This window comes from Maniola hyperantus, chromosome 7 (genome assembly GCF_902806685.2).
Source record: "Maniola hyperantus chromosome 7, iAphHyp1.2, whole genome shotgun sequence".
Taxonomy (NCBI): domain Eukaryota; kingdom Metazoa; phylum Arthropoda; class Insecta; order Lepidoptera; family Nymphalidae; genus Maniola; species Maniola hyperantus.
Genome location: NC_048542.1, coordinates 14,260,739 through 14,282,196, shown reverse-complemented (window position 1 = coordinate 14,282,196; position 21,458 = coordinate 14,260,739). Strand labels below are relative to the sequence as shown.

Below are 21,458 nucleotides of genomic sequence, written 5' to 3'. Positions count from 1 at the left end.
ACAGCTCAAACTACTGGACGGATCGGGCTGAAATTTGGCATGCAGATAGCTATTAAACTAGCTTATGCCCTCGACTTCGTCTGCGTGCACTGTACAAATTTCGAACTCCTATTTTACCCCCTTAGGAATTAAATTTTCAAAAATCCTTTCTTAGCGTATGTCTACGTCATAATAGCTATCTGCATGCCAAATTTCAGCCCGATCCGTCCAGTAGATTGAGCTGTGCGTTGATTGATCAATCAGTCACCTTTTCGTTTTATATATTTAGAGTAAGCAAAGGTTTCTACTTTGAATATCGAAAAACAGTGGAGAGTGTACTGTAGGGATGTACATGTAAGTTTATACGCACTAGGTATATTGAGAGATTAATTATTTAAGACATCACAAACATCCTTTCCTGCCCCCCGATTGTGCAAGAATAACCATTTCATCGCTATCGCAATCGTCAAGAAATTCTGCCCTTTGATTCGCTGTTTACATTTTTTCACAGCCAATCAAAGGGCAGAATTTCTTGACGATTGCAATAGCGATGAAATGGTAATTCTTACACAATTGGGGGCCTGATTTCAACAAGTTTCCCTGTAATCGATAATTACTATGTATTAAGATAACGGGTGGGAACATACAACGATCTTTTGATTTTGATTTGTCGATATTTCGATTCAGTTGCACGTGTCGTGGTCACAACGGGACTACAGTGCTGCGAGAGATGAAGTTCGAGCTGTCATGAGCAGTGCCGAACTATTATCATCTATTTTCATGAAGATCATTAATCCCCATATCAAAGAATGTAACATAACGCAGGCTATGGAGTTGGGACGACTGTAACGTCGTGTCTCGGCTTATAGGATTAGATCTTTTATTTTCGCCCTTTTCATAATCCCGACACGTTCTGTGTAACATCGTGAGCTTAGTTGTATTTACGTTATCGTACCTATTTACTTCAATAAGTGTATGGCTGAAGTATTTTTAAGGCTAAGTATATGGGTAAGGCGATGTCGCAGGGAGCCGCTAGATTTAGACGGCGGCGCAAGACCGTGCCGTGTATAAGTCCCTACAAGAAACCTATGTCCAGCAATGGACGTCTATTATTTAAATATATAAAAGGAAAAGGTGACTGACTGACTGATCTATCAACGCACAGCGCAAACTACTGGACGGATCGGGCTGAAATTTGGCATGCAGATAGCTATTATGACGTAGGCATCCGCTAAGAAAGGATTTTTGAAAATTCAACCCCTAAGGGGGTGAAATAGGGGTTTGAAATTTGTGTAGTCCACGCGAACGAAGTCGCGAGCATAAGCTAGTTTACACTAAAGGAGACACTTGCCAGCAACGTTAGTTCCGATTTTCGCCATGCGCCTTGAGCACTGTAATCTTAATATTTAAAAGGAAAAGGTGACTGACTGACTGACTGATCTGTCAACGCACAGCTCAAACTACTTGACGGATCGGGCTGAAATTTGGCCTGGAGATATATAGGCGAGATAGCGTATAGGCATTCGCTAAGAAAGGATTTTTGAAAATTCAACTCCTAAGGGGGTGAAATAGGGGTTTGAAATTTGTGTAGTCCACACAGACGAAGTCGCGAGCATAAGCTAGTATTAACTATGCAGCAGCTATTAGCTACCAGTGTCAAAACTTGGATATCAAAACGAATCAAATCAATAAAGTTTGTGAGACCGGTTCCGTCTCAAATCTGAATTAGACTCAAAGGGAGGGGCCCTATTCATTTCGAGGTAATTACTTTATGAAATTATAAAGGTGCGCCCGGATACGGCGACTGAGCACGAACCACTTGTTATAATTTGATCTTCAGGGAGTTTACTTAGACTGCTGTACTCGTGAAAATGTATTTATTTATTTAATTAAGCAGTAAAATATGTGGCTTAGAAAACAATTTTATTCAGCTTAGGGTCGTAGTCGAACATAAAAATATTTAGATACTAGATGATGCCCGCGACTTCGTCCGCGTGGATTATGTTTTTTTTAATCCCGTGGAAACTCCTTGATTTTCCGGGATAAAAAGTAGCCTATGTCCTTCCCTCCCCGGGATGCAAGCTAGCTATGTACCAAATTTCGTCAAAATCGGTTGAGCGGTTGAGCCGTGAAAAGCTAGCAGACAGAGAGACAGTCACACTTTCGCATTTATAATATTAGTATGGATGTTTAAATTGATACTGATAAATAAAGGAATTAAACTTTCACAAATACTTTTCAATCGCCAAATGCATCTACCACTGGTTCGGGATGCGTTTCCTACCGAAAGAACCAGCTCGAAACTCGGCGGTTTCTGTTTTCAAAGATTTTATATACTTACAGTAAGTACTTATTATGCCACAAAAGTAATTGCAGTCCCGCCCATTGCTGAAACGAGCTGCAGGTCAAATCCACGCTCTTTTATTATTTACATTATCTTCGATTGAGTTATAGCTTTTTTAAGGAGCATACTTTTAATAGATTTTATAAACTTGTGTAAAGTCCAAAATAGGTAGATTGTGGGATTTTGTTATAAAAGGTTGTAGCTACCTATTCCAACAAATGACTTTAGGACTTTCCTGAGACAAGTCGCAAGATAGATCACCAACTTTTTTGTAATTAAGAATATTTTGTCTGACAAAAATTGTTGTTTTAAATATATTGATAGGCTGTAAGGAATTAAGGATACCTATTTCCTTAATTGTCTCTAAAGGAATCGCGTGGTTTTAAATTATAGATTGCACGTATTGCCCTTTTTTATAAAACAAAAAAATCCTATATCTGCCGCTTTACCCCATATCAAGATTCCATAAGTATCTTATCTTATGGAATCTTGATATGGTGCGCTTGTACAGTTGTTGGTGACAGGTGCGCTTGTATGCTCGTGCTAGTCTGCGCTACATTTCACTTAAAGACCTAATTTTTTTAATTTTGAATACTCTTTACAGCAACCGCTTAATCTGAACCTATCATTAAAAGGTTTGTTTCCAGTTTGGGTTTTAAACGATATTTACATGGCGCGAAAGAGCTTTCATTATGAAATTGCCATTACTCGACGAAACCAACCCAAATTGAGTGCTTTTGTAATTAAAAGGTTAGTAAAGTGAATAGGTACATACCTCTATACAATATACATAGCCGTCACATCTTATACAGGATGTAACTAGAACGCTGGCAAAAACGAAGACAGGTGATAGTACTGTCTACTTGATGATTACTGATAAGATACCACAAAAAAACGCGAAAACAAATAAAAAAATCCTAAACAAACATCAGAAAAGCCCACAAAAAGTTATGTACCAAGCTTACATCTGTTTCAAAAACTGTAATACACAAAGAATATTAAAAAAATAGGTCAGGAGCCTCGCCTCTAGACAGCGCCGCGCCACACTGTCTACGAGTCCGTTGACTCCTAGGCTATATTGATCTAATTCCGTGACATTGCCTTGACTGGAGGCGTACAGGAACGTTCACCTCCGACTGTAAGGGCTCGGCTCTATGCTCTATTGTTTAAGGATTACTGTGGGCGGCGTAGACACGTAGCACTCGTAGTACTGTCGCCTACGAAAAACAGACTTATTCGTAGACGAAGGTGAAGATTAGGTGTATTATAAAGTCCCGGAAATCGCTATTGCGCTGGAACCATGTCTCATTAACATGGAAATGACGTCATTTTGACATCAGCCGAAATAAAAATATACCATCAGCTCGAAGCTTCAGTCTAGTGCTGACGTCACTTAAATGGCGGCCACGCACATTAGTAATTTGCGGGACTTATATCGAAGAGTAGGTATATTATCTACAGCACGCGACAGGTCGAGATGGCGTTCGGTGTATGAGGCGAGGAGATGCCCCGCACACCCGCGCTATCCCGCACCGGGTTAGCGTGGGGGCTGTGCGGGGCGTCCCCACCCTGATTGCTATTTTGACCTGTCGCGTACTATACATTACAGTACGCGGCAGAAAGTAATGTACATCGGCCTTGAATGACATTTCGGCTTTGTAGAGCATTGTCTCTGTCACTCATATGACGTTTTGTCGGTCTCAACGACAGAGACAACGCTCTACAAATCTGCTATCTCCTTCTAAAGGTCGATGCACATTACTTTCTGCTGCGTACTGTATGTGCTCGAGTGTACTACAGCACTTTAATATGCATCCGTGGCAGACAGCCATATCTTTGTATCGGCGACGGACGAGCCGTTTCTTTGTCTACCCTCCTCTCAGTGACGGCTGGGAATGAAGTTGCAACTCATTTCGTTGGCGTTATGCCTCCGAGGTTTGATTGATTGCCGTTACAGACACTGCTTACTTGAACTCTAGCATTGTATTTATTTACTTACTTACGTAGGCATGCGTTAAAATAAATTGAAAAATGAGAGGTAAAAAAACCGGCCAAGTGCGAGTCCGAACAGAAAGTCGGAGTCTTAACCACTAGGCTATCACCGCCTTCACCACCAATGTATAATTCATCTCAAATGAAAAATGTTCAGGTCATAACCATTCGGATTAACGCAGCGTTAAATATAATCGTTTTACATTTACAAGCCAATCGCTGGCTATCAGCTATAACCACAGTGTTGCAAAGACATAACGACTCCCAAACAATAGTAACAGTATGCTCATGTTGCTATATAGAAAGTGTTTGTGATAACATTTGGCGAGGTTCCAATAAGGCTCTTAGAGGTCTGTTGCACTATCGATAGAATAGACACGATCATTTATGTTAAGTGTTGATTATCAAGTGAAAAAAAATTACCTAGGTACTTACCTATTTCGCCCTACTTTATAAATTTAAGAGAAATGTTTCGTAAATAATATGATGGTTGAGCTCGTTTCTATTTCGCTTACAAAACATTTTTTTTTCTGCATTCGCTCTTGAATTCTATCTCGTGAGAAGTTTCGGCTAGTGGCCCTGAAAAAACTCATCCCAAAATCAATTCCTGGTTACGGAATTGGGAACAAAAATTAGACTTTTGTAAGGCCCAAAGAACGAAGGCTTTCTTCGTATACCTGCTACGCGATATGATAGATTTTTTCCATTAAAAAAAGTATTAGGGGAATATTAACCACTAGCTGATGCCCGCGACTTCGTCCGCGTAGATTTAGGGTTTTTAAAAATCCCGTAGGAACCCTTTATTTTCCGGGATAAAAAGTAGCCTTGTCCTTCCCTGTTGAACTGTTGGGCCGTGACAGCAGACAGACAGACAGACACACTTAGTGTTGATGTTAATCATGATAAATATTCCCCTGAAGGGCCAATCCGCACATGGCCAGCGTGGTAGACTATGGCCAAACCTTTCTCTGAGAGGAGACCCGTGCTCTGTAGTGAGCCGGTGATGGGTTGATCATGATGATGATGATCTGCTTTTGAATACCGCGAGTACAAGCTGCAGCTTGTGATAGGAGTACCTAAGTACGACAATTTGCAACGGGTATGGTTTGAACCTCCGACGTTTCGGAATTCCGTTGAGGACCTCCGTTCCGTTGAGAAGGAGGAACCGTTGAACTATTGAGGCTCTATTTGATTTACTTCTGACTATTGAGGACCTACTATTTCTCCAAGGCCCCTGTCTACTCAAGATCCTAGAACATTTTCTATTCTAGTTTCCTGCATAATAAATGTTCTAAATTACATTCCACTCTGAGTAGGTACAATGAAGTAGAACTCGGATATCTCAGTGGTATAGACTACAGAAATAGTTGTGTTTGTGGCGTACAGGCCAGTTTACCGTTTACAAAGTATTCTTTGATCGTACTCGGCATCGCCCGCCGCATATCTGGCTGATCGATCGATTTGCTATTGTTGAAGAGGAGTCCCTATCAATAATAAATATAATTTTCTAGAATACATACTTCCATCCATACAATATTACTAGCTTATTCCCGCAACTTCGTCCGCGTGGACTACACAAAATATGAAATCCCTGTTTTACTCCTTAAGGAATTGAATTTGTAGTAGCTATCTCCATGCCAAATTTCAGCCTGATCCGTCCAGTAGTTTGAGCTGTGCGTTGATAGATCAGTCAGTCAGTCACCTTTTCCTTTTATATAATATTTAAAGATAGCAAGATATGAATAAAAAACTCCAAAATGTATAGTTTCATATGTTTCATGCTAGTTTATTTAGAGACGTGTCACGTGACATTTTATCCTAGTTTAGGCGTGACATGATGAGACGCTTGGAAAAGTAGGCTAAGTCGTGCTAGCCTACTTTGCAAGTCTGTCATTGTCTGAAAATGTTACTTTTCGTATGAACGAACCTATGAAATCTGTATAATATAAAAGCGAAATACCACTCACTCACTGATTGACTGACTGACTGTGTGTGGAGAACACGGTGGAAAATGAGCGTGCTCTCACACTATGAGAGCGGGGCTTGGTCATGATCTTAGAAGAAAAACTAAGTATTTTCTAATATCGTTTCCCGATAGAGATTTAACTAAAACTGTGGCTAACATCTAGTGATACCTATCTTTGCTAGTCGGGAAAAACTTTCCTTCATTTTCACCGTTTAATTTTCGTAGGATTATCTGCTTTTGAATACCGCGAGTACAAATTTCAAACCGATTTGCAACACTTGTAGAGAAGTATATTTCCCCGAGCGTTGAGCGGCCGCCATCTGCCGCGCTCATCGATATAAATGACAAGATATGCCCAAGCGAACAAAATTTTTAACGGTTTTAGAACCAAATAAATCAGCGCCACCTCTTATATAGTAATGAACGACACGTTTGCAATCCAGACGTCACTGAGGTTGCATTGGTGTTAAATTTTCGACGACCTCCCTGGCGCAGTGGTAATGCGCTGTGGTCTTTTTAGTGGGAGGTCTCGGGTTCGATTCCTGGCAGGGATTTGGAATTTTATAATTTCTAAATTTCTGGTCTGGTCTGGTGAGAGGCCTCGGCCGTGGCTATAATTACCACCCTACCGGCAAAGCCGTGCCGCCAAGCGATATAGCGTTCCGGTACGATGCCTTGTAGAAACCAAAGGTGTATGGGTTTAATAAAAACTGCCATACTCCTTCCAGGTTAGCCCGCTCCCACCTTAGACTGCATCGTCACTTACCATCCGGTGAGATTGCAGCAAGGGCTAACTTGTATCTGAATAAATAAAATAAATAAATAAACATTTTAGGACCAATGAGTCGGTGCCATTTTGTTTGTTTAATGACCCTGTTCTTACGAAGTAATATATAAGTCTATGGCCGCGCTCTAAACTTTGCACCGCTTTGAGAGATTCGATTCTATTTTATTCCATCAGATAAAGTGTAGACACGTTTATGTGGAGCCATTTATTTTGCACTGAAGTCTGAACTATTCCCCGGTCATTCTTCGAAGAGGTACCTACTTACTAATGCACTTGCGAGGCGATCGAAAAATATCTTAGTTCGTTTCACCACACATACTATAAGACGTCGTTCACATAAGAGCTATTTGAACGCGCGTTTAAAAAGCGGTGAAAAACAATTACACCAAACTCAGTTTAACGCTTATCGCCTAGTGATTAACAGCCGTACTCAGAGTCGCTTAATCGTTACTTAAGTTTAATTAAAACAAGACAGAGAGTCTCTCACAAAAATCTGTCTCGTTTTAACTCAATCTTAAGTAACCATCAGCGACTCTGAGTTCGGCGGTAAGACGTCTTCCTCCCATTCAGGGGGTCTGGGGTTTGATCACGGGCACGCACTGCTATTTTGTAGGGTTCCTCAAAAGGAAACTTTATAGGATCACTTCGTTGTCTGTCTGTCTGTCTGTCCATGTGTCGTGTCCGTCAAGAAAACCTATAGGGTACTTAGAATTATGAAATTTGGCAGATAGGTAGGTCATATAGCATAAGTAAAGGGAAATATCCGAAAACCCTGAATTTGTGGTTGCATCATAAGCTAGTGTAATTTAAGATGAAAACTAGTTGACTTAATAACGATGAGCACAAAAATAACGAACTTATTTAACCCTAATAGGTTTTAAAGCAAGATTTCATTTTAAGAACCTTTCGTTTGGAAATGCAAAGCTCATAAATGGAATGAACACTCACAGATGAAAGGCCTACAGGCTCTCGGGTCATTAAGCACGATCCAACTAGTCGTCGCTAGTCGACCCGAGCAAATCCGCCAATTCAGGTTTTTCCACGAAACTCAACGTTTTCAATTGGAATATAAAATAACTATCTTTTACATTTTCTCAATAGTTACCACCAGGTGAGATTGCAGTCAATGGCTAACTTGTATCTGAATAAAATAAAAAAAGCAGTTTAATTTCAATATAATGCGTACAAAATGAGTTCTCACGCGCCATTATAACTTTGTGTGCTTTGTGTCAAGTGTCTTGTCAAAAGTATGCCGTGCTTTGCTGGTAGGGTGGTAACTAGCCACAGCCAAATCCTCCCACCAGACCAGTCCAGAAATTTAGAAAATATAAAATTCCAAATAGGTAGGTACTTATTATCCCCGAAAATGAAAGAGTTCCCACGGGAGTTTCCCACTAAATCCACGCGGACGAAGTCGCGGGCACTAGCTAGTTGTTTATAAAGTAAATACCTGCATCATAAAGAAATACTACGTAACAGATTTTTTTTTAAAGAATATTAGCCATGTTAAATGACTAATATTCCCCTTTCCTCTCCAACTAAGCGTCAGGCTTGTGCCAGGAGTAGGTACGACAATAGTGCAACGGGCTGGGTTTGAACAAAGTCAAAGTCAAAGTCAAATGATTTATTCAAAATAGGTAATAAGTAAGTTGGTTTTAGTTTTTAGGAGTTAGTTTTATTTTTTTGCATGCCATAATATGGCTATTTGTGGTGAAACTATAATAAGTGTAACATCTGTATATACATACATACCCACATGTGCAATAAAGAATATTTGATTTGATTTGATTTGATTTGATTTGAATTACTCTTATTGATGGTATGGTGTTAGATTTGTAAGATATAGTGGTGATAATTATTACGCAAACTTAAAACTAAATCTACGAACCGTCGACTTTTCGGTTTTGAGTCCACTCCTTTACCCGTTGAGCTATTGAGGCTTATTGAAATCGCATAACATTCGCTCTTCGAGACGTACGGTAATTCAGATACGAGTTCATATGCGTCGTAAATACGCCCAATCCGAAAACGCCCGTATCAGTAGATAGTAAGTGTACCTACCTATTTCGCCACGAAACCCTACAGCGCAGCATTTTTGTGTGGAAACAAAGAGGGGTAAACGGTTAACGTGACGCTCTCGACGGAGAGGCTCTGCCCTTCGCATTATGTTGAGTAGATGCTTTAATAAAGACTCATTATTACATGTGTTTTTCACCTTCAGGTGATAAGAGTCGCTATTTATTTAAACGACTTTGCAGAGTAATCCTTCTGTATCTCGAAAATGGGCTTACGCGCCGTTAATAAACTCAATCTAAAAATGCCTTTATAGGTAGTACTTATTTCGCCACGAAATCCTTCAGCGCAGCATTTCTGCGTGAAAGCAAAGAAGGGTTAGGGTTAACGCGACGCTCTCGACGCGAGAGGCTCTACCCTTCGCATTATGTCTGATGCCTTAATAAGGGCTCCTTGATACCTCTTTGTTTTGCACGTTCGGATTCACACGGCATGGCTTTTTGTTTCTTTTTTAGGTTTCCGTACCTCACTAACCTGAAAGGAGTATGGCAGTTTTTATTAAACCCGTACCCCTTTGGTTTCTACACGGTGAAGGATGTTCTTCGTAGTAGGTATATTAGTATTCCAACTCCCTGTTATTTGTGCGCGTGGGTAGAAGGCACCACAATAAAAACCAGCGGGATCACGAATCACTTCTATTTTCACGAGTCACAAGTTATAAACATACATATACAGGTTACAAGCAGAGTTTTTAAACTTAGTAAGCAAACAATAACAACATACATTCGTAATGGCGATTAGATTGAACACCTTACAAGTTAGTTCGACTGCGGCGTGGAGATACCGGCCGGCGATTGGCTAAGTGCATCGGCCGCGACCGCTGCGCCGGTCACCCATTGGCTCAGGGTATACGCGGCGCGCGGCAACTGTGCGAAACTATCACATGCGCGTGCGCAGCTCGCGGTCGGTCAATTGCTCATTCAGATGACTCGTTCATCGAGTCACCTGAAATCGCGTTACGCGCTATACTACGGGTTTCCTTTGACGTAAAGTCACGTTGCGAATTAATTTTTAGTTTGTGTGTTGAATTTTGATTAGCTGTTTTTGTGTATGTATTGATATTTATTGCTTGTGTATTAATGTGTATATATAAATATGATAAATAATTATGTGTTTATAAGTATGTAAATATAATATTTTATGATTACTTTATATATGATGTATAATATTAATACTTAGATAAATAATTAGATAAATACGTGTACTGCCTACACACGGCATCGTACCGGAACGCTAAATCGCTTGGCGGCACGGCTTTGCCGGTAGGGTGGTAACTATATATAACGGCCGAAGCCTCCCACCAGACCAGACCAGAAATTTAGAAATTATAAAATTCCAAACCCCTGTCAGGAATCGAACCCGGGACCTCCCACTAATAAGACCACAGCGCTCACAACTGCGCCAGGGAGGTCGTTGAAAATAAATGTTAGCTATAAAGAAAACCCTTTAATCGTCTCGTCTGAATTTCAAACTGTTTCCTTTTACATCTTTCCTGCCTTGAATAAAAACATTACTCGTTTCCGCATCACCTTCAAGTTATTATGAATTTTATTAAAAGGCAAACAGAGCAGTTTTTCCTTTAACAGCCAACGTGGCCTAAATCATACCAGGCTCGGCCGGAACTGGCCGTAGTCACCGGATATGACGCCAGCAAAATGCCAGCTTATGTCCATTATTGGTCCGTGATGATAACCTACAAGCTATTACCAAATGTATTACAAACGCATAGGGTGCAATATGATACTCTAGAGTCATTGCGAATTTGGTTTAGTAGTTAGTTTACCTTTAAACCATACATATAACCTATGCACATAACATACCTTCAGAATAATATTTCGGTTTTGTAGAGCGTTATCTCTGTCCTTCATACCTATATGACGTTTTGTCGGTCTCAACGTCAGAGATGCTCTACAAATCTGCTATCTCCTTGTAAAGGTCGATGTACATTCTTTTCTACCGCGTACTGTACGTTCTTACTTCATCATCTCTCTCCCTTCTCAAGTTTAGGCCAATTTCCACCATGCTAACAAATGTGGATTGACACTCCTTGGAAAACATTATGAAGAACTCTCAGGCATACTGGTTCCCTAACTTGATGTTTTCCTTTATCGTTATAATATTATTTAACTAGCTTATTCCCGCGACTTTGTCCGCGTGGACTACACAAATTTCGAACTCCTATTTTACTCCCTCAGGGGTTGAATTTTTAAAACCCCTTTCTTAACGGATGCCTAATACGTCATAACAGCTATCTGCATGCAAAATTACAGCCCGATCCGTCCAGTGCAGTGGTGGTGAGCTGTTCGTTGATAGAGTCAGTTACCTTTTCCTTTTATATGTACACTGTACAGATAGAAGATTGTTTAAGAATACAACTCCGAAAAGTTAGAAGTATTTGCTTGAGATCAAACCACAGACCCACGACTAAGAGTCAGGAGACCGAAGTCTTAACGTTATCACCGACATGATCATACCTTTTTTTTAAATTCACTTGTACATTAATCCCAGTAATAGCTTGTCAAGATGGAAACGGATATTGCTGGGAGTAACTGGCGTAGTTCGCTCGTCATATCCGGTGAAGAGACTACCTGCTGGGTACCGCTTCCGGTTCAACCACGGCTGAACAGATACAGGGTGTAGCCAGAACGCTGGTAAAATGAAGACAGGTTATACCTTCTGATGATTACTGATATGATACCACAATAATAATTAAAAATAATTATTAAAAATGCTATAATTTAGTAAAAGTCTAAGTACGATAATATATTGCAAATAAAACATCTGACTGACGCTACAGGTCAACGAACTGCCATACCCCTTCCAGGTTAGCCCGCTATCATCTTAGGCTGCATCATCACTTACCACCAGGTGCGATTGCAGTCAAGGGCTAACTTGTATCTGAATAAAAAAAACGTTGCGGAGTCAATGCGCCGTGTTTGAAAAATACTAAATCACTAAAACTACAAAATGAGGCAAATGGTTATTGATATTTGTTTTGAGGTAAAACGAAAAGGAACCCTCATAGTTCTTATCTTCTATTTGCCAGCTTTGTAACTATAGTATTGTTTAGACCTCTTTAGTTGGGTTATAACAATAAACCTCCCGCGTTGCCTCCGAAACCCAATAACCTCTTTGTTTCACGAGCTGTGTGCAACAACGTGAATATGCATGCTAATTCCTGCGGGATATGAAACGCAAGCAGGGCTGTCAAACACCAACATTATATTATTATATAAGGTGTAACCAGTAGGTACCCGTAGTATAAGATTTTACGTCTCAGCAAACGTTGCTAGAATTCGATAATCGAAACACAATAACATCAAAGTAAAATGGACCTAAAAAGCCTTGAATTGAAGTAAAAAATTCAATGCCACTGATTTTAATTTCGCAATGTTTCCGCTTGGAGCGCTGTAGATGTGTAGACAATCTTGAGCTTTAAAACAAGGCACTTAAGATCCAGTTTACTATAACGCAGAAGTGTTTCGAGTCTCGAATTCTAGCAACGTTTGGTGTGACGTAAAATCTTATACTACGGGTACAGAACGCTAGCGAACACTTTTCTTTGAAAATTTCAGCTCTCTAAATATTACGGTTCATGAGATATATCCCGCTGACAGACAGATGAACAGGCAGACGAACGGATAGTGGATTCTTAGTAATATAACAAGGATATTAAGACCTTTCGAGTACGGAACCTCAAAAAATTAATTAAAATCCTCTTAGTGACAAGTGGCAACCCTAGCTAACGTTGAAAATTGCATGAAATTAGGGTGAAAATCTGTCTGAAAATGACGTCCTTATTAACTGAATGTGCAAACTCATTCAATGTTCAAACATTTAGAACATCCGATCCAAACACTTGAGTTTATTGTGAAAACTTATGTTCCTAATTGCCCTACTTCTTAGACATGATAAAATTAGCTGATGCCCACGACTTCGTCTGCGTGATTAGGTATGTTGTTTAAGTTTTTAAAATCCCATGAGAACTTTTTGATTTTTCGGGATCCACGCGAACGAAATCGTGGGCATCATCTAGTCCATCCATACTAATGTTATAAATGCGTAAGTGTGTCTGCCTGTCTGTCTGCTAGCTTTTCACAGCCCAACAGTTTAGCCGATTTTGATGAAATTGAGTTCGCTTACATCCCGGGGAAGAACATGGGCTACTTTTATCCCGGAAAATTAAAGAGTTCTCACAACATTTTTACAAAACCTAAATCCACACGGACTAAGCCACGGGCATAATCCTGTCCATACGTCCATACTTAATATAAAATTATTGATGCGAAACCGTGTCTGTCTGTCTTCCTACTTGCTTTTCACGGCCCAAAAGTTTAACCGATTTTTATGAAAATTGGTTCAGAGTTAGCTTAAATCCCGGGGAAGGACTTTTAACCTACTTTGTATCCTGGAAAATTAAAAATTTCCCACTGTATTTTTAAAAACATAAACGCACGCGGACATCATCTAGTTATAAATAGATACTAGTTGTATGGATTCATTGAATTATTACAATCGATCCCCCGCACCCATAGTTTTATATAGGTCCTACCTATATAAAACTAGCTTTGATCCGACCTGAATCATGCGATGCAATTCCGTAGGGCTATAAATAACAGGAAACTACGTACATTAACATAATATAACTATCGCGATTCCTTGGCTATTAATCCGTTTCACCTACTTCAATTCAGTAGAATACTTAATAGTAAAAAATAATTTTTTCTCAACAAATTTAAAAAAAAAGGTTAAAATGAGGGATAATATTAGGAAAAATAGGAAGGTGAGATTTGTAGAGCCAAAAATGTATAACTACTACGGTAGAAGAATAAGCGCATATTTAGTTCCTAAAATATTTAATGCAATCGGTTGGGCTGGGGAGGATATCGATAGGCTCAGTGAAGGAGTCCTTAAGAAGAGGTTAAAGAAACACTTACTTGGGGACTCTCTAACTGACTATCATGCTTCCTAATTATTTATTTGTGTTTTTGTGTTTTCTTTGGTTATTTATTAGTAAGTTGTTATAATACTCAATTGTGTTAGTTTATCTTTTAGTGAAGTAGGTAGGTTTAAATTAGTATGTAGTACAGTTTTTATTATAAGAATAGATATAGGTGTATGAATAGCGTTAAGGAAATATAGTAGTAAGATATGTACATAGTATTAAGAGCGCCACCTCGCCAACAAACTGGCCCACCAGTTTGGCGAGATAGATATGTAGGAAACTTTGTAAAATTATTATGAATAAATAAATTTAAAAAAATTAAAAAAATATATTGTGATTTGGGTTTTGATTTGATTTTTTTCGCTTTGCTGTTAACAGACTGCATTGGTAGGTATCTTCCGTTTTTCTTTAGTAACCTTTGAGCTTTGAGATCATAATGGAAAAGTCTTAGGCATTTTCCTGATGATGTTTTCCATCATCGTTAAAACAAAGTGGTATTTAAACGCACATAACACCGAAAAGTTAAAGGTGCGTTCCCGGGATCTACCACTGCCCTAACCAATAACCACTTTATTAAATTAACTATATTACATAATTAATTTATATGTCTCTATGTACTATTAACGGCTGTGCGCGCTAATTAGGCATATTAATTAGGCAGAAAGGTATACATTTAAATCTAATTTAAATAGAGCGCAGTGATTAGTTTGCTCATTGGTGCTTTTGTTGTGGCTTTCGCTTTACATAAAATAGTTCAGTGGATAGGAAAAGCATTCCGAAACTGCCGTATAATATATCTATCGACTTTTTTTTTTTTTATATGGTGAGATTTATAGAGCGCACTCTGACTTAGCTTAGACTTAAGACAGAGTTAAAACTAGACAGAGCTATATCTCTCACATAAATCTGTCTCGTTTTAACTCAATCTTAAGTCTAAGCAAAGTCAAAGTGCGCTCTATAGATCTTGGCCATAGACTAGCGCTTCGCTGCAATCAGACGGTGGCAAGTGATGATGCAGCCTAAGATGGAGCGCGCTTGCCTAGAAGATGCCTATTCACTCTCGACTTGAAGGTACCCATATTATTATTGGAGGGGAAGCCTGATGCTGGAAGGGTGTTCCAAATCTTAGCGGTTTGGGTTAGAAATGAGGAGGCAAATCGCTTCGTACGTATCTGTGGAATTGAGAGTACGTACGGGTGCAGACCTTGGCGTTGCCTTGCGGTACGATAGTAGAAGGATGAAGGAGGGACCAGGTTGAGAAGTTCTTCGGTACACTCTCGGAAATATATCCTGTGGAATACCGATAGAAGGCAACTTTGCGCCGGTGTTCCAAACTTCTATGTTTTTTTTTTAAGCATATTAGCCATGTTAAATGACTAATATTCCCCTTTCCTCTCCAACTAAGCGTGAAGCTTGTGCTAGGAATTGGTACGACAATAGTGCAACGGGCGGGGTTTGAACCGGCGACCTTTCGGTTTCAGTTCACTCCTTTACCAGTTGAGCTATTGTGGCTCTGTTGTTGTATTAGGTATGCACTATACTTTAGTTTTTGTCAGTTTGCTTAAAAGATAAGAATAAATCTCCAGAAACTTTTTGGAGAAACGCGTAAGCAACGCAATTTGCCGGGCGCTCTTGACCTTCTGGAGTTAGGTTTTTCACTGGTATCGATTCATAATACGGTGAAAAGCATAATGTTCGCGGTAACAAAAGGTAGTATGATAGGCCGCGTATAGTTCGCCTCTTACGCGTTTCAGAGATAAACTATTTTTTACAAACCCAATTTTTATGGGTCCGACAAGTACATGTTTAGCTTTTAAACAGACTAAAATACAGACGGTCAATCCGAACACTTTTTTTTATATGCATGCAAAAAAATAATTCAATCTCTTAGTTCATTGTGGTGTGGCCTGATTGAAGGACAAATCAGCAAACAAACACACTTTCGCATTTACAATATGGGTAGTTGTTTTTGTAGAGAAAGTGACATACTTGAATTGGAAGTTTAGAACTCGCGTCCCTTGTGAGTTCTATCTATTTATTCTAACCACTATGCCAACACGGCTTTTGACTAATAAAATTATTATTGAATCGTAATTAGCAAACTTTTAAACAAATCACCACAGACAGCTTTACACGTTTCGCCAATTAATTGTGTTATCGCTAAAATGAATTTTCCGATAACAATTTGTAAATTTTCATCTCCGTGAATCCATCCCGGGATATTAATATCTATAAAGCGTAAAATTATTACTTGTTTTATGATTTTCCGGGGAAACGAGATTTTGTGTTCAACAATGTTTATAATAATAACAAGCATAACAGCGATATTATTTTCGTCATAATATGTTATTATTTAAAACTCGTACTTATTTATTTTATATTATGTAGGCATTTTTTAAATAATTATAATAAATAAATATAATAAATAATTTATCCGTGACGTTTCATTTTAATATGTAAATAGTTCCGTGATGGCCTGGTAGATGTCCGTCTCTACGATACAACTACAACTTTAAATCTGCTTTAATTGAGTTATATCTGCGTTTTAATGAATTAAATATCACTTGCTTTTACGGTGAAGGAAAACATCGCGAGGAACGCTGCATGTCTCACAAATCTCCATAATGTTCTCAAAGTTATGTGGAGTCTGCCAATCCGCACTTGTCCAGCGTGGCGGACTAAGGCCTAAGCCCTTCTCATTCTGAGAAGAGACCCGTGCTCAGTAGTGAGCTAGTGACGGGTTGATCATGACGATGATGACATAAAATACTCATTTTAATTTCCAAAACCGGACAATCTAATTTTATTCTTGTATTTAGAGTAGCAAAAAGTGTTTTGGCATTCGTTCCAGAATCAAAACAGGATAAGACAAATGACCGCAGGGAATATTTTCAGTTTTAATGTAACCCATTTTTTGTTAACTTTTTGTAGATAGTCATTAGAGTGTATGTACCCTACCTACTTACGAGTTTGTAGCAAATATATTAAAAATACTTGCCCTAAAGTTTTACGTACGTCGTTCGGTTAAATATTTCGTAGCATATCGTAGCACTTTCGTAGCGCTACGATAGTAAACCCAAATATTTTGTGTTGACAAAAATAATTAGTATTTACCTACATCGTTTCAATCTTGGGGAGTTCTTTTGAACGAAAATTACACTCCCCTTTATTCCGTATCTTTACAAAGATGAGGCATATCCATGGCAGTGGTTTTCTTTTACTTAGATTTTTCTTTCCTCAGACATTAAGTCTAAGTTAGTTAATAATCTAAATATATAAAAGGAAAGGTGGCTGACTGACTGACTGATCTATCAAAGCACAGCTCAAACTACTGGACGGATCGGGCTGAACTTTGGCATGCTGACTATATTATGCTATTATGACGTAGACTTCCGCTAAGAAAGGACTTTTGAAAATTCATCCCCTAAGGGGGTGAAATAGGGGTTTGAAATTTGTGTAGTCCACGCGGACGAAGTCGCGGGCATAAGCTAGTTATCCAATAAAGTAAATATTACTTAAAACTTACAGTTACTCGGTGTAGGTACTCGATCTTCGTCCACAAAAACGTTTATTATGTACGTAGTTAAAAAAAAACACCAAACATGAGCGATCTGGATTGATTTATGCGTTTTTCCGGCGGTTTTGTGTATTGTTTTTGAAATAATAATAAAAACGCACAAAAAGTGTCTGGTGTCCATGCCAGGCGCACGATAAATGATTGCGTGACGGAAACATTATTAAATTTTCGTGTAACCTATTTTGTAGCGACAGTTTTTCTCTAGCCCCCGAAAATGTTGAAAACACTTTTCCCTTTCGGAAAAAAGGGACAGTGTTATATGACAAATGATCTATTTTCGTCCAAAGTAACGCACAAGTTTATGAAGATGTAACTTTATAAGCGAAAACTTTTCGGTACGTAGCATAAAGCTTTTTGGTGTATCTTGTACATTCTTAAATTAATTGGACAATATTTTCGCACTAGGTAGATATTACATAGTATGAAATTAAATAAAATGAAAATATACTCAGTTTAATAGTACACAATGTTTTAATCTTCTAAATATATAAAAAGAAAAGGTGACTGACTGATCTATCAACGCACAGCTCAAACTACTGGACGGATCAGGTTGAAATTTGGCATGCAGATAGCTATTATGACGTAGACATCCGCTAAGAAAGGATTTTTGAAAACTCAACCCCTAAGGGAGTAAAATAGGGATCCGAAGTTTGTGTAGTCCACGCGGACAAAGTCGCGGGCGTAAGCTAGTCTAAATATAGAGGAAAAGGTGACTGACTACATGACTGACTGATATTATTGCTATTATGCCATCGACATCCGCGCTAAGAAATTATTTTTGAAAATTCAACTCCTAAGTTGGTTGTTTGCAATGGGTGTTTGAAATTTATAGTCCACGCGGACCAAGTTGCGGGCATATACCTATTATAAGAAGAAAAATGTACCGTTTCGAAAAGCTAATTTCAAAATTCAAAGAGCAATTTCCTTTTTAAGTAAAATGTAAATTTATAGCAAAGTGCAAAGCGCGCGATAACTCAAAATAGCTAAAGTTGTGAGGCGCAATAAATACACATTAGATGCATCTCGCGAAATTGGGGCGACGCGACGCGGCTGAGCTGGGATCTCGCTATTTTGTGTTCGGGCTTTTAGTTGTTTTGTTTGGACTTTTAATAGTGCATTCAAAATAAACTGGCGTGTTTCCACTTGAGACCATCATTAACAATAACAATAAGATTAAGTCGTGGCGGGTGAACTCAAAAGTATCAACACTATGAGGTTGAACCGGCTCCTTTAAAAATGAATGGGCTCTATGAGTGTTTGGTTTATTACCCCTATTGTCTACGTAGCATGTTGAATTTAATCCTATTGTTATTGCTAATGACGGTCTCAAGCGGAAACAAGCCAGTTTATTTTGAATGCACTACACGCGCAGGTTGAATACAATTTAACGTCTTTTATTTTTCTTTTTTTCTAGCTAATTCCCGAAACTTCATCCGCGTGGACCACACAAATTTCTTACTAATATTTTACCCCCTTAAGGGTTTAATTTTCAAAAATCCTTTCTTAGCGGATATATAGATCATAATATCTATCTGCATGAAAAATTTCAGCCCGATTTGTCCAGTAGTTTGAGCCGTGAGTTGATAAATCAGTCAGTCACATATTGCTCTTATATGGGCTGTGGCAAGATGACCTTTTGCATTAAAAATAATAGTATAAATTCCTCATAGTATTATTACTTAGTATAGATTTATTTAAAGTTGTGAGGCACAATAAAGCATCATCGAAACCTGCGCTACCAAAGTGACTTAGAAGCGGGAAACACACCTACTTACTACGCGACCTACACGCAATGTTCTCAAAGGTGTGTGTGTCTGCCAATCCGCACTTCGTCAGCGTGGTAGACTATGGCCAAAACCCTTCTTTTCTGAGAGGAGGCTCATGAATTGGTCATAATGATGATGATGATGATGTAGGTATATCGTTGCACCAAAAACATAACATTTCTACTGAAATCAGAAATACTTTATGTTTTCACATAACCTTTTTTTTTATACGCAATTTTTTACTGAAAAAGAGAGAAAGAGATATTTTTGTCAGTTAAATAATGTTTCATTTTATTATCACGTTGCATTCTCTGCATAATGCAAAATATTTACGTATTTTAAAACCATAATAGGTAAACAGAAATGTTTCTTCTTTATCTCGACTTTAAATTTTCCGTTTAAAATTTCAGTTTAAACCTAGGTGGAATAAAATATCCATACATTTAAGTCGCATGCCACAGGTTTGCGACGCGGCGTACCTGGCTGAATTTTATTTTAACTCTGTTTTTGTTTAACGCACTCAACTCGGATGCGATAAATCTTTTAGAAGAAGTCTAGATAGACTGAAAATATATACCACATTGGTAGAGTCAGCAGAGATTTATTACATCTGTGTCGGATAGCCTGATTAGAAAAAGAGCCACGATCAACTTTTACTACCTAAGTAGTAATTTTTTAATACATTTTCAAAGCAAACATTTATCATCATCAGTAGTATCAACCCATAGACGTCCACTGCTGGACTGTAAGTCTGTCCCTGCGACTCGTTTGATGTCGTCTGTCTACCTAGTGGGAAATTTTCTAGAGTTCTATCGGTTTTTCAATGTGCTCTGACTATGTCGGTACAGTCAGTTACTCTGGTTCTCCTACAGATTTGCTCATTTCTAATTTGTACGTAGAGAAACCACAAACATATCGCCCGCCCAAACAAACGATACAAAGATATAAAACAACTAGCTGATGCCCGCGACTTCGTACGGGTGGATTTAGGTTTTTACAAATCCCGTGGGAACTCATTGATTTCTTTGGATAAAAACCGGCCAAGTACGAGTCAGGCTCGCGTAATGAGGGTTCCGTACTACAGTCGTATTTTTTCGACATTTTGCACGATAATTCAAAAACTATGATGCATAAAAATAAATAAAAATCTGTTTTAGAATGTACAGGTGAAGACCTTTCATATAATACCCCACTTGATATAGTCACTCACTTCGAAAGTTGAAAATACTAATTATTAGTTCATGACCACAATTTAATTTTTTTTGTGTGATCTAACCCTAAATTCACGGTTTTCAGATTTTTCCCCAAATGTCAGCTATAAGATCTACCTACCTGCCAAATTTCATGATTCTAGGTCAACGGGAAGTACCCTGTAGGTTTCTTGACAGACAGACGGACAGACAGACAGACAACAAAGTGATCCTATAAGGGTTCCGTTTTTCCTTTTGAGGTTGAGGTACGGAACCCTAAAAAGTAGCCCATGTCACTCTCCATACCCATACAAAAAATCGTGTCGATCCGTTGCTCCGTTACGACGTGATTGAAGGACAAACCAACAAACAAACACACTTTCGCATTTATAATAAGGGTACTGATGGTTAGAAAAGCAATGATGAGCCTTGCCTAGAAGATGCTTGTTCACTCTTGCATTGAATGTATTTAAGTTATATGTGGCAAGAAACACGGATGTTTGAACAGCATTCCACAGTCCACACCTTAGCGGTTTGTCTCAGAAACTTTGAGCAAAAACGTTTCGTGCGAGTGGATTGGAGATACCTATTCGTAAAACTCAAGTCTCAAGGCATATTTTACATACTAAAGTAAACCGTCCGCACCAAGCGTAAAACTTCGCTTAAAAGATTTCCCTGACATTCTTTTTTTCCCGTAAAACGATGTTTCATCAAGAGATTCAGAGGAAATACCTACCCGTTCTTTGCCCTTTATATGAAAAAACCTTCCCGGGACCATTTTTGTAGAAATTTTGCTGTCTTGAGATTGGGTGATAACTGATATTAAAATATCTGACGAA

The 21,458-nt window shown here is 38.7% G+C and overlaps 1 protein-coding gene across 2 annotated transcripts in view; it reads right to left on the bottom strand.

Moving 5' to 3' along the window:
• Window positions 1–21,458, bottom strand: part of LOC117983570 (pikachurin-like) — a 137,218-nt gene that overhangs the window by 90,637 nt on the left and 25,123 nt on the right. The window contains exon 1 of one of the 2 annotated variants that reach the window (XM_069499955.1): window positions 9,616–9,875. The exons of the other annotated variant lie outside the window; for it this stretch is intronic. The gene's annotated coding sequence lies outside the window, so the exon portion shown is untranslated. Of the gene's footprint in view, window positions 1–9,615; window positions 9,876–21,458 lie in introns of those variants that run through there. 2 annotated transcript variants of the gene reach the window in all.